General features: G+C 39.2%; 1 pseudogene; it reads left to right on the plus strand.

Moving 5' to 3' along the window:
- The first annotated feature begins 7595 nt into the window (after nucleotides 1-7595).
- Nucleotides 7596-9337, plus strand: LOC100618485 (lupus La protein-like; annotated as a pseudogene).
- The last annotated feature ends 426 nt before the right edge of the window (nucleotides 9338-9763 follow it).

Consider the following 9763-nt stretch of genomic DNA (forward strand, 5'->3'; position numbering starts at 1 on the left):
AAAACTAAAGGAGTTTGAAAATTGGATTTTAGAGGAGAGACTGAGAAACTGGGAGGATGGACAGAAAAGGCAAGAAGGTGACAATGTCTGCATTTAGTCGTATTGATTCTATTTAACAAGGATTTACTTGAAGTACAATAATAATGATAATTAACATTTAACTGTGCTAAATGCTTTACAATTCTTATTCCAGTTTGATCCCTACAACAACTCTGGAAGGTAGGTGCTTTAATTATTCTCATTTTATAGATGAGCAAACCAAGACAAAGGGGAGCGAGCTGAGGGTCTTGCCCAGGGGCACACAACTAGTAAATGTCTGAATTCTGATTTGAACTCAGGTCTTCTTGACTCTAGGTCTGATGCTTTGTGAACTATGATGCTGCCTACATGGCCTTCCTACAGGAAAAGATGTGACCCTCAGTTGACATATTTTTCCTATGTCCACTAGAAAGAGAAAGAGGAAATAGTCTTGAATTGCTTTAAAGAGGTTTGTTAAATATAAGGAAGAATGTTTTTCTTTAAAAGGATTAGGAGTTCTTCAAGGGAGTAGCTAAGGCTTTTTTTTTTTTACCAGTCTCTTGGAGTAGAGATGGGTAACCTTATGTGGAGGTCAGTTTAAGGTTATCCCCATGAGAAGGCAAGATTCCATGACCGAAGGATCTTGGGTTTATCTATTAGCTACCAAAATGATTCATTCTGATTTTAAAGTGATATTAAAGCAATATGGGTATGTATTTATCATGCTGTTTAGTTATTTTTCAGCCATATCTGACTCTTCATGACCTCTTAGCAAAGATACTAGAGTGGTTTGTCATTTTCTTCTCCAGCTCATTTTACAGATGGGGAAACTGAGGCAAACAAAGTTAAGTGATTTGTCCAGGGTGATATAATTAGTAATGTCTGAGGTCAGATTTGAACTTTGGAAGACGAGTCTTCCTGATTCCAGGGCCAGGGATCTTTCCACTACACTGCTTAGCTTCCACATGTATTTTAGAATTCAGTGATAAATTGTCACTGAAATAGTTAGATGGTTCAGTAAATGGAGCACTGGACCTGGAGTCAGGAAGACTTGAGTTCAAATCTTTCCTCAGATAATTTTTGTGTGACACTGAGTGAATCATTAATGAATGTCTCTTGCCTAGGAGGCAGCTAGGTGATTTGGTGGATAGAGTTCAGGACCTGGAGTCAGGAAAACTTGAGTTCAAATCTAGCCTCAAATACTAGCTTTGTGACCCTAGGCAAGTCACTTAATCTACCTTAATTTACTGAAGAAGGAAATGGCAGTGGAGAGCTAGAAGGAAATGGCAGTGGAGAGCTAGATGACTCAATGGATTGAGAGTCAAGCCCAGAGATGGGAGGTCCTGGGTTCAAATGTGGTCTCATACACTTCCTAGTTGTGTGATCCTGGGAACGTCACTTAACCCTCATTGCCTAGTCCTTACCACTCTTCTGCCTTGGAATTAACACATAGTATTGATTCTAAGACAGAAGGTAAGAGAAGTAGAAGTAGTAGAAGAACAAGAACAAGAAGACAACTGAACAGTAATGACAAATGATTATTTTTCTCTTGGTCCACAAGACTTTTCCTAATATTAAAAGAAGTGAGACAGTTAGGTGGTTCAGTGGACTGAGAGCTAGGCTTAGAGACAGGAGATCCTGAGTTTAAATCTGGGTGACCCTGGGCAAGACATTTAACCTCCATCCACTAGCCTTTATTGCTCTTCTGCCTTGGAACCAATACATAATATTGATTCTAAGATGGAGGTAAGAGTTTACTATTTAAAAAGAAAAAGAAGTGGCCAAGATCTCCTACCTTTTTTTAAAATATACTTAGTGGCAAATATTCCTCTCAGTAAATTGTGTATATGTGAGAGCATCCATGTTTGGGAAGGAATAAAAGAGACCACACACAAAATTTTCAGATTCAAATTTTTTTAATCCCTATCTTCTGTTTTAAAATGAGTATTGTATATTGGGTTCCAAAGCAGAAGAGCAGTAAGGGTGAGGCAATTAGGGTTAAGTGACTTGCCCAGGGTCACTCAGCTAGGATGTGTCTGAGGTCATATTTGAACTCAAAACCTCCCATCTCTAAGCCTGGCTCTCCATCCACTGAGTCATTCAGCTGTGTCCATCAGATGGAGATTCTTTCCAACTCATGAATTTCTTAGGAAGGCATACTGGATGCTGCAAATACTTGAGTCTGTGTCTTGAACTGTGCCCCACTCACTGCCTGAGGACTCTCTGGTGTGTCAGATCAGTTCATGGGGGTAGAGGCAAAGGCAGTAGGGAGTCTAGCTAGAGGCAGCAGCAAAGATGACTGACTAGAGCATCCTTTTTTATACAGGAAAGATTCCATTTGTGATATATGTCGCTAGGGATGTTTTGCCCATTTTCTTTGCTTTTTAGGGCTCCTTCCTCAGTGGCGGGTATTCCATTTTATCTCCCCCAGCCCAGATCCATCCCTTAGAATCTTTGAACAAAGTCACTGGTCCAGAGAACAAAGAAGAGGAGAGAGTCCGGCTCCCCCCATGGCTGATTTTATAAAAGTATTAAGTCTGTTCTCATAGCCTTGGCTCATACTTTGGCTGGACTCAGAGAAATTTTCCCAGTGCCCAGGAGCTCACTCCTCCACATAGGTGGCCATGACCTCACAGCATGCCTTACGTCAAGACAAAGAACAAAGGTGCCATTAAGTTTATTCATGGCTTGGATTTCTTATTTCCTTCTTCATTCTGCTGAGCCAGTTTCCAGACTATTAAATATGCTCTAAGTGCAATAAACAGGTTAACATTTACCCTGGGCTTTTTGTTCCGGATTTCATCTGTCAAGGCTTCTTGCATCTCCAAAGGCCAGAAAGCAATCACTAGTGGCTAGACTAGACCCTATACCACTTGCCTTTCTTTGAATAAGCTAGAAGGCAAACATTAAAGCCTGGGTGATGGGGCACGGAACCAGGGCTCGAAGCTTCTAGAATTCTGATTCATGTATATTCATGCGTTTTTCAAAGTAGACATTCCTGACAGGGCAAAAATATCCCCGGCTTATAAATAACTGGATCCTGAAGGGAAAATGCAAAGGTCATCATCATTGCTAAGCAGGATTGACAAAGCCCGACTCTTCTCGGCACAGTGATGCACAGGAGCTTGTCACATCGTGAACTGGAACTGGGTCAGCTCCGCAAGGCATTCTAAGAATGTATTCGTTCGGTTGATTTCAGTTGGGAAGAGTGCCTGAAGACCGATGAATACATCCTTAAAAAATCAAGCTTTTCCTCATGTACTTGGGAAGGGATTTGCTTTCCCAAATGCTGTGTGGCACACGTCTGTGCCAGCAACAACACTCTCCCTTAAGCAAAAAGAGCTCTGGCCCCTCTGGAGCTCATGAGGCTGTAGGTGCTGCCATGGAGGAGATCTGCTTGTCTGAACCTGCCGTTCTTTCTTTTAGAATCTAAGCCAGTTTTGAGCATCATTTGAACTCCATGATAGCGGCCACTTTGCTCTAAATCTATGGCTGTATTTGTAATGATGATGGTCAGGGTAGCACTGGCGACGAGGGCAAAGTGACACCCGTTAGCTTGCCCACCTCCCTTCCTAAAGCCCAAGATATTCATTCTACTAGAACCTCCCCCCTCACAAATATTGGGACTAGGAGATGATCCAAGAGAACTTGATTACTAATGAAAGCTTTTAATGCTTTTTTAAATGTTTTCAAAGTACTTTATAGATGTTCTATGGGAGGGAATGTTATCATTAACCCTATTTTACAAAAGTCATTTATTGTTACTTTATTTCGTTAACTTATTTGCAGGGTACAGCATGAGAAATGCCAGGCTGGAGGATTCCAAAGCCAGAGCTAAGGTTGCTGGGAGAAATAGCAACACTGTCAGATATACAGACAAAACCACTCTGATGGCAGAAAATGAAGAATGAAAAAGCCTCTTGACGAGAGTGAAAGAGGAGAGTGTCAAAGATGGTTTCAAGCTTAATATTTAAAAAAAAACATTAAGATGAAGGCAACTGGTCCCATCACTTCTTGGCAGAGAGGGAGAAGAAATGGAAGCAGTGTCAGATGCTATATTCTCAGGCTCAGAGATACCAGCAGATAGCAACTGCAGTCATGAAATTAGACACTTGCTCTTTGGAAATGGCCACTCTGGACAGCACACTAACAAGCAGAGATAGCACCTTACTGACAAAGGTATGTATAGTCAAAGCTATGGGGTTTTTTTGCCCAGTTAAGGAAAACAGAGTGCTATAGACTATATACAAACTGTAGCGCTGAAGAAGAGTTTCACAAGACCATTGGAGAGCAAGGAGATCAATACTTAAAGAAATTAAGTAAGACTAGTCATTGGAAGGACAAATACTGAGTCTAAAGAATAAATACTTGGGCTACACAACAAGAAAACAAGATTCTTTGGAAAAGATCTTAATTTTGTGAATGTTGAAAGCAAAAGAAAAAGAGGACAACAAAGGAAGAGAAGGATAATGTCTTGGGAGAAATAAACATGAGTATGGACAGACTTTGGGAGATGATAACAGAAAGCAGGACTTAGCTTGCTAAGGTTCCAATGAGTTGGATATGACTGAATGAATGGACAACAATTTTACAAATGAAGAATGTGGAGTAAACAGAGGTTAAACCACTTAAACCTTTTTATGTGCCCAAGTGAGTACAGGATAAATTTGATAAATATCTCCTTCACTCACTGAACTCTAGGAGCTCTTGATTACCTCTAATTCCAATGTTCTTAACCTAAAGGTTAACCTATAAACTTGTTTTGTTTTTTTTAAGCCCTTACTTTCCATCTTGGAATCAATACTGTATATTGGTTCCAAAGCAGAAAAGTGGTAAGGCTAGGCAGTGAAGGTTAAGTGACTTGCCCAGGGTCACACAGCTAGGAAGTGTCTGAGGCCAGATTTGAACCTAGGACCTCCTGTCTCTAGGACTAGATCTCAATCCACTGAGCTACCCAGCTGCCCCCTATAAACTTGTTTTTTAAGAAAACATTTTGATAACAAATTCAATATAATTGGTTTTCTTTATAATGTTATGTATTTTATGCATTCAAAAATGATTCTGAAAAAGATTCCATAAGTTTTATTGGACAACCCAAAAGATCCAGAACACAAAAATGGTTAAGAACCATTGCTTTAGGTTGATACACAAACTTCTCTGTTTGGTTCTGTTAAAGCCCCTTGTAACCTGGCCACAACCTGCCTTTCCAATCTAATTACATATTACTCTCATTTACACACTCACTGGACTTCTTGATTGCCATTATATATGGCGTCTTTGATCTCCATGACTTTGCACTAATTGTTCGTCATACCTGGACCATGTTCCCCATTCACCTCTGTCTCTCAGAACCCCTTGTTTCCTCCACTTCCTACCTGAAGCCTTTCCTGGTCCTTTGGTTGCTGATAAATCTCCTCCATCAAAATGAGCTTGTATTTACTTTCTATACCTTTTGTATGTATCTACATGTGAACACATTTCCTCCCTGGATAGCACGTAAACTTCTCGAAGATAGGAACGGCTTCATTTTTGGCTTTGTGCGTTAGTGTAGTGCTTGGCGCTTAGTAGGAGTTTTCTAAATGTCAACTGATTTATTGGGCTTCCTATGTACAATGTAAGGGGCTGGACTCATTCACTAAAGGACTCTTTCAGTCATGTCTGACTCTTTGAAGTCCCATTTGGGGTTTTCTTGGCCAACGTCCCAGAGTAACTTTTTTCTCTAGCTTATTTGGCAGATGAGGAAACGGAGGCAAACAAAATGAAAGGATTTGCCCAAAGGCACACAGCTAGTAAGTACGTGAGGCTGAACTTGCACTCACAAGAGGAGTCCTTCCTGACTTCAGGCAGCGCTCTCTCCATTGTGTCACACAGCGCCCAATGTTCCAGGAGCCTAATTGATCTCATTGCAAGCGTTCTCCTCCCTCAGTCCCAAGCTTCGTCCCTGAAGAGGACCTCCTGTTTCCCTCCTAGTCATGAGTCCAGATATGATTTCACTGAGTCTGCTGTGCTGTCAGCAGGTCCTGGGTTGATGCCATGATCCTGGGGAAACTGCTCTGTCTGCCCTCTCTCGAACTGCCAAGAACCCTGGAGCTTACTGAGTTTAGTGAAAGAACCAGGACAAAGGACTCTAGTCTTGGCAGCTCCAGTCTGGTACTCATGCAGGCTTGGGAGCTTCTCTCCTGAGCTCACAAGCATTACAGATCTCGGGTTCACACTCATCCCGTCCACATCTCTCCACTCAACCCAACTCACCTAGCTCTACCTCGGAGCACTGCCAGATCCCCAGATCCAGGGAAGAGGCTCCCTAGATCTTTTGTTTTGTTGTAAGGGCAGTGGATAGAGGATGAAGTCCAAGTGTGGGAAGAGCCGAGTAGGGAGAACATTGCCTCCAGCAACAGAAATGCTGTATGTTGATCGACTATGAAGGAATAAATGATCATCAGCAATGCAAGGATCCAAGCCAACTCCCATGCTGGAAAACCCTCTCCTCGGCTATAGAAGGAACAAATGCAGATGGAACCATGCCATTTCTTGCTCTATTACCTTCCTGAGTTCATTCTTACATGTGCAATATAGGTCTTTCATGGAGGAATCTGGAAATTGTTTTGTTTCGCATGATAACACTAGAGTAACATATCACATTGTTTATTGTCTGGGAAAGAGGGAGAGCAGTGAGGGAAGGAGAAAATTTGGATTGTAAAAGGTCAGAAAGCAATTGGGTTTTTTTGCTTGTTTTTTTTAACCCTCACCTTCCATCTTGGAATCAATACTGTGTATTGGCTCCAAGGCAGAAGAGTGGTAAGGGCTAGGCAATGGGGGTCAAGTGACTTGCCCAGGGTCACATAGCTGGGAAGGGTCTGAGGCCAGATTTGAACCCAGGACCTCCCTTCTCTAGGCCTGGCTCTCAAGCCACTGAGCCACTCAGATGCCCCCAGAAAGCAATTGTTTTTTAAAAAATTGTTTCTACGTGTAATTGAAAAAAATAAGAGGAATTGGAAGTGAAAAAAAAGAAAGATCTAAGTTCAAATCCAGCCTCAGATACATTCTCCTACCTCTGTGACTCTGGACAAGTGATTTATAATCTCTGCCTTATTTTCATCATCTGTAAAACAAGGATATAAAATCACCTTTTTCCCAGGATTGTTATGAGGATTAAATTAGATATTAGTTGTTAATCATTTAGGACAGTGCCTGGTATATAGTAGCCTTTATATAAACATTAGCTATATTATATACATATATATAATATATATATTATATGTATTATAATATATATTATAAATATTTGTAATGGGACATTATCCCCCTGAAAGATAAAACTAATATTGTCTTTAACTTAAGTAAGTCACTTACTTTCTACTGTCTTCTTTTTTTTCTGAAAAACAAAACAAAAAAGCCTTTCAGCTAGGGCTAGGTCCTGCCCTAGGCTTCCAGGGCTGCTGGACAGGGGATCAGCTGAAGACTTTAAATAGTGGACAAGTGCAGGCACCTTCACTGCCCCAAAATGTGGAGAGGTGAGTTCATGGGTCTTGGGAATTACGGCAGATCCTGCCAGGCTCATAGGATAGGATCCCCAAATGGCTGAGAATGGTGACAGTGAAAAAATGACTGATTTGGAGCCCCAAATTTGTCAACAAATTGAGTATTATTTTGGTGTCTTTAAACTTCAACAAGCCAAATTGTTAAAGGAACAGATCAAAATAAATGATGGAGATAATGATCCAATTCAACTAACACAAGACTTTGATGTGATAAGAGTGCTTTAAAGAAATCAAAAGCAGAACTCATGGAACTTAGTGAAGTTAAAACTAAAAATCAGCTCTCTAAGCAAATCCCTCCCTAACGTAACAGATGAATATAAAAAATGGAGTAAAAAACAGATCCATCTATATTAGAGGTTTTCCAACAGATGCAACCTTTGATGATATAAAAGAATGGCTAGAAGGTAAAAGTCAAGTACAAAATATTCAAATGAGGAGAACAATACATAAAACATTTAAGGGCTTAATATTTGCTGTGATTGATAGTGTTGCATCTGTCAAAAAATTATAGAAAGCTCTGGACAAAAATATAAAAAAGTGCTGATATTGTTTAAGGAAAAATTAGTTTCCTTAAAAATCTAAAGAAAGCAAGATAGAATAGAAGGTAAAGCAAAAGCTAAATAAGTGCAAGAAGTAAAACAGAAGCAAGCAGAAAATACCAAATTGAAATTCCTGGAAGAAAAAAGTGGATGCTTGCTTAAAATTTCCGGTGATTCAGATGACCAAACCAATAGAGAAAATCTTCAACATTTTTCTTTAATCATGGAGAAATAAAGTAGATAGACTTCCTCAAAGAAGCAAAAGAGGGAATAATCCTTTTTAAAGAAAAGGCAAAAGAAAAACTGGGAAAAGTCAATGACATAAATGTTGAACTTTTAAAATTAAGAAACAAATATGTAACATGATAAGTATTGTAAGAAGAGATGGAGAAAGAAAGTGCACAAAATCATTGAATGTGGGTGGAATTTTGGAGAGCAATCTGGAATCACGCCCAGGGAGTTATGAAACTGTGTATACCCTTAGACCCAGAAATATCATGTTGGGTCTCTTTCCTCAGGTAATCAGAGGAAAAAGGTAAAGAACGAATAAATTCTAAAATATTTATAGCAGCTGTCTTTGTGGTGATAAAGAACTGGAAACTGAAGGGATATCTATCAATTGGGGAATGGCTGAACAAGTTGTGGCATCTGATTATGATAGAATACTACTGCACTGTAAGAAATGGTGAGCAGATTAATTTTAAAAAATGGAAAGACCTACATGAAATGATGAATAATGAAATGAGTAGAACCAAGAGAACATTGCACATAGCCACAGAATTAATGTTTCAAGAATAACTTGTGAATGTCCACCTCCAGAGAAGAACGGATAAATAGAAACACAAAAAACATAGTTTATATATATATACTTTTTTATGTCAAGTGATGCCTTATCTATTGTAGTGAAGGGAAGGATATGGGAAAGAGATACTTGGAAATTTTAATGTAACCAACAAATAAGTTAATAAAAAAGGGGAAAAATCATTGAAAATCAACAGGAATCCCTAAATAAATTGAAGTCGAAAGATCACAAATTTAAAAGAAAAGGAAGAGTTGGTAAAGCTGCCCAGGGTTACACCCAGTAAAAGAAAAATGCAACTGAAGGGCAAGAAAACAAAATTTGGTAGTGATGAAGAATAGGAAAATGGTGATGCCGGAGGATCCCTTAAAAGGACAAGGAAAGAACCTGAAAGAGAAGAGCCCGTATCAAAACAAATGAAAACAGAAAATAGAGCTAAAGACCAAAAACTTGATACAAAAATGTTTATTTGTTTAACTAAGTTTTAAGGTGTCTTAGATTTGGGGTCTTTGAAACCTCAATGAAATCCATGTCCACCCATGATAGATGGAAAGACTATTTTGTTTAACTGATTTTTGTTGTCTAGGTATCCTTACTCAATCTGGATGACTTTTTTATATGTATGATTTTGCTCATGATATTGTGTTGACACTTCAGACATTAATTTGAACATCAGAAGAAAGGTTCTTTCAGTGAAGTCTGGATATATAATGTTGGAAATACCAACAAATAAAATGTATACTATATAAAAGGTAAAAAAACCCAAACCTTTCCCCCCCAATTTAATGAATACTAACAAACTCAGGCAATTCAATATATAAGGATATAAGAGATTATACATGAAACTGTGAGATTCTACTACTTGC

This window comes from Monodelphis domestica, chromosome 3 (assembly GCF_027887165.1).
Source record: "Monodelphis domestica isolate mMonDom1 chromosome 3, mMonDom1.pri, whole genome shotgun sequence".
NCBI classification, from domain to species: Eukaryota; Metazoa; Chordata; class Mammalia; order Didelphimorphia; family Didelphidae; genus Monodelphis; species Monodelphis domestica.